The 3,777-nt window shown below is 40.7% G+C and overlaps 1 pseudogene; it reads left to right on the forward strand.

Moving 5' to 3' along the window:
- The first annotated feature begins 2,314 nt into the window (after positions 1-2,314).
- On the forward strand, positions 2,315-3,063 carry LOC118836369 (annotated as a pseudogene).
- Positions 3,064-3,777: the final 714 nt, after the last annotated feature.

Consider the following 3,777-nt stretch of genomic DNA (forward strand, 5'->3'; position numbering starts at 1 on the left):
GTCTCCTCTTTCTCTGCTTCATTTATGTAAGCATTTAGCGATATAAAATTTCCCATAATAATTGCTTTGGCTGCATCCTATAAGTTTTGGTATGTTGTTTCATTATTGTCATGTTGTGACATTGTAATAGAATATTATAATATAATATTTCATTGTAATTTACTATATTGTAAGAGGCAGCCAGGTGATACAGTGTATACAGCAGTGAACTTGGAATGAGAAAGACTCATCTTCATGATTTCAAATCATGAGTTCAAATCTGGTCTCAGATGCTTACTGTTCTTTGTACTGTTCTGTGTCTGTACTATTCAGACACCAGTTCTGTGATCCTGGGCAAGTCAATTAACCCAGCTCACCTCATTTCTTCATCTATAAAATGAGCTGAAGAAGGAAACATCATTCTAGAAGTTAGCAGCAGAGAGTATACAGTACCATGTCATTCTGGGTTTTTCTTTGTGTGTGTTCACCATGTCTAAAGAATTTATCACCTGAAGAACAACTTTCCTGAGATAAATCTCTTCATATATATATATATATATATATATATATATATATATATATATATATATATATATATATATATATATATGTGTGTGTGTGTGTGTGTGTGTATATATATATACATATATATATGTATATACATATATATATATATATATATGACGATCCTCAGAGAAAAGACAGAATTTGTCATTGATATCCCACTTTAAGCCTTCCAAATTCAGATGCTCTTGCTTTTATCCGACTGCATGGCCTCTCAAGATCACATTTGCTTTTATAATGTATATCAGTCTCATAACCCTGTCAAAAAACAGAATTAAGTGAATCTGGTATGACCTGTTCTTCAAAGTAAAAAAAAATATGCTTTGCATGACTTCACATATATAATGAGTATCATATTGCTTGCCTTCTCAGTGGTTGGGTGACAGGTGAGAGGAAAAGAGAAGATCTGCTACTAAAAATTTTAAAGATTAATGTTGGAATGACCAGTTCTTAATAAATTTATAGGAGCTTTGAGTTGTCCTACCTGAGCTCATATGAAACCTCCATTTGATAATTTATTTTAGAATTTTATCAGATGGACATCATACACATCAGGCTAAGATTTAAGGAATCTAACTCCATGATTTTGGAAATCATTATATTTGCCTTTCTCTAGGATGTTTTAACATATCCCCATATTCATATTATCCACAGTCTTTGACTGAGAGAAGTTCCATAATCATGTCTCCAAGTTTTCTACATACTCTGAGGAATGATTTGTCATGAGGGTGGAATCAGGATATTAGAGTAAAAGCAGGGATTCATCTTAGATCTCCCAAATTCACCTCCAAACAATCTTAAAATAATGCCACAAAGTGAATTCTGGAATGGCAGAACCTAGAAGAGGACAGGGTGAAACAATCTTCAGCCCAACACGACTTGCAAGGTCAGTTTCACTAGGGTGAGAGTAGAGCAATGTCTAGGCCAGGCTGTGCAGGCAAAGCAGCAAGAAACCTCAGGAGTGATTGAAATAGCAGCTACAATAGTTTCTGGAGCTTTTAGCCCACAGATGGTAAGGGCCTTGAACAACTGGTCAAAAGGAGATTACAGGATGTCTTTTGCTGGCACTTAGAGCAAGATGTTATTGCACTATCCATGCCCATTCGGGTTCACAGTCCCAGGATAAGGAGGATTACTATGAAGAGCAGGGACCTAGTTACACTTCTAGGGTGGAAAAGGATGCTTGTGGCTGCTCACAGATCAGAGCACAGGCAAGGAGAGCAATGACCACAAGACTCTTCTTAGATCATACCACCATGAAAGAACTAGAGCTTGTCAACCCCTATAGCTCTGTGAAAATAGTGACACAAAAAACCTGAAGCTTAAAATAGTGTTCGCTCCACCATAGGAGCAGAGAACAACTTCAACACAATGTTTAAAGTCAAGAAATAAACTGGAAAATTGAGCAAACAGCAACAATAACAAAAAAGAATCTGACCATAGAAAATTACTATGGTGACAGAAAAAATCAAAACCCAAACCCAAACTTAGAAGATAACAAAATCAAAGCCACTACATGCAAAGCCTTAAAGAAAAATGTAAATTGGTCACAGGCCCAAAAGAATTCCTAGAAGGCTCAAAAAGGATTTTAAACCTTAAATAGGAGAGGTAGAGAGAAAAAATGGGAAAAGAAATGAGAGTGATGCAAGAAAATCACAGAAAAGTATCAACAGCTTGGTAAAGGGGACAAAAAAAAAAACCAATACTGAAGAAAATAACACCTTAAAAAACATAAAGGGTGGTGGGGAACCAAGTGCAGCGAGGGACAGCCATGGACCCTCCAGCCCCTCTGCAGGCCGGTGCCATGGCTGGCATGGGCTTTGAGAAGTTCTCAGCACCCCACCCCCACACCCCACCCCTCCCTGGGGTTGGAGCCGGCCACATCCTTGAGTCTGAGCTAGAGAGGGAGGTGGAGTTAGTCAGGGGAGCCCTAGGTGGGCTGGGGCTCCAAGAACAGGAAGAAGAGGAGGAGGCTGTGCGGGGCCACTGGCGCCCCCAGCGAGAGATCAGCCACCACAAGTAGCAGGCCCTGGGCCAGTGCTGCTGGGAGATCGAGCAGGTGAATGAGCAGGTCTCCAACAGACTTCACCAGGTGCAGAGAATTACAAGGAGGCTCAGGCAAGAGCAAAGGTTTCTTATGGCAGTCTTGGATTCCTACAGGGATGATTACCATTGAACTGGCTAGTTCACTATTGTGCTGGAGGACAAGGGCAGGCAAGCCCGGATGCCCCCACTCTGGGAAATGCAGAGAATGAACTTCCAGAAAAGGAAAGCCTGTCACCTCCCCCTTGGTGGCCCCCTGAGCCCAGCAGTACCCTGCCTGGGGAAGGCCCCCTGCCATGGAGGCTGAGGTGGGGCGTTGCTAACCACAGAGCTGGGCCCAGGCCAGATCAAGGTTGAGGATGAGTTTGACTTCAGGCCAGAGGAGGCTCTCACCCCCGATGGGAAGCCTGAGGCCCAGACAAACTGGTTTCCTACCCCAGCTTGGCCAGCCCTTCCTTTGACATTACTCCCCAGTAAAGCTTTGCCTCTGGTGTAGCCCCTGCAGAAACAAAAAGAAAAAACACAGAAAAGGCCAAATGGCAAAAGAGGCACAAAAATCCACTGAAGAGATGAACCCCTTAAAAAGCAGAGTTGGCCAAATGGAAAAGGAGGTACAATAGCTCCCTGGAAAAAATTACTCCTTAAAAATTGGAATTGGGCAAGTGAAGGCTAATGACTCCAAAATACATCAAGAAACAGTAAAAAAAAAATCAAAAAATGAAAAAACAGAAGAAAATGTGAAACATGTCTTTGGAAAAAACAACTGACCTGGAAAGGAAATCCAGGAGAGATAATTTTAAAATTATTGGACTACCTGAAAGTCATGATAAAAAAAAAGAGCCTAGACATGTTTCAAGAAATTATCAAAGAAAACTGCCCCCATATCCTAGAAATAGAGGGCAAAATATAAATCATAAGAATCAACCCATCACTTCTGGAAAGAGTTCCCAAAATGAAAACTCCAAAGAATATTATAGACAAACTCCAGAATTCCCAGGTCAGAGAGAAAATACTTCAAACATCCAGAAGGAAACTATTCAATCATCAGGGAGGCACAGTCAAGATCACACAAAGTTTAGTAGTTTCTACATTAAAGGACTGTAGGGCTTGGAATATGATATTCTGGAGGGCAAAGGAGGTAGGACAACAACCAAGAATCATCTACTCGTCAAAACTGAGTATAATCCTTCA

Source organism: Trichosurus vulpecula, chromosome 1 (assembly GCF_011100635.1).
Source record: "Trichosurus vulpecula isolate mTriVul1 chromosome 1, mTriVul1.pri, whole genome shotgun sequence".
In the NCBI taxonomy this organism is placed as follows: Eukaryota; Metazoa; Chordata; class Mammalia; order Diprotodontia; family Phalangeridae; genus Trichosurus; species Trichosurus vulpecula.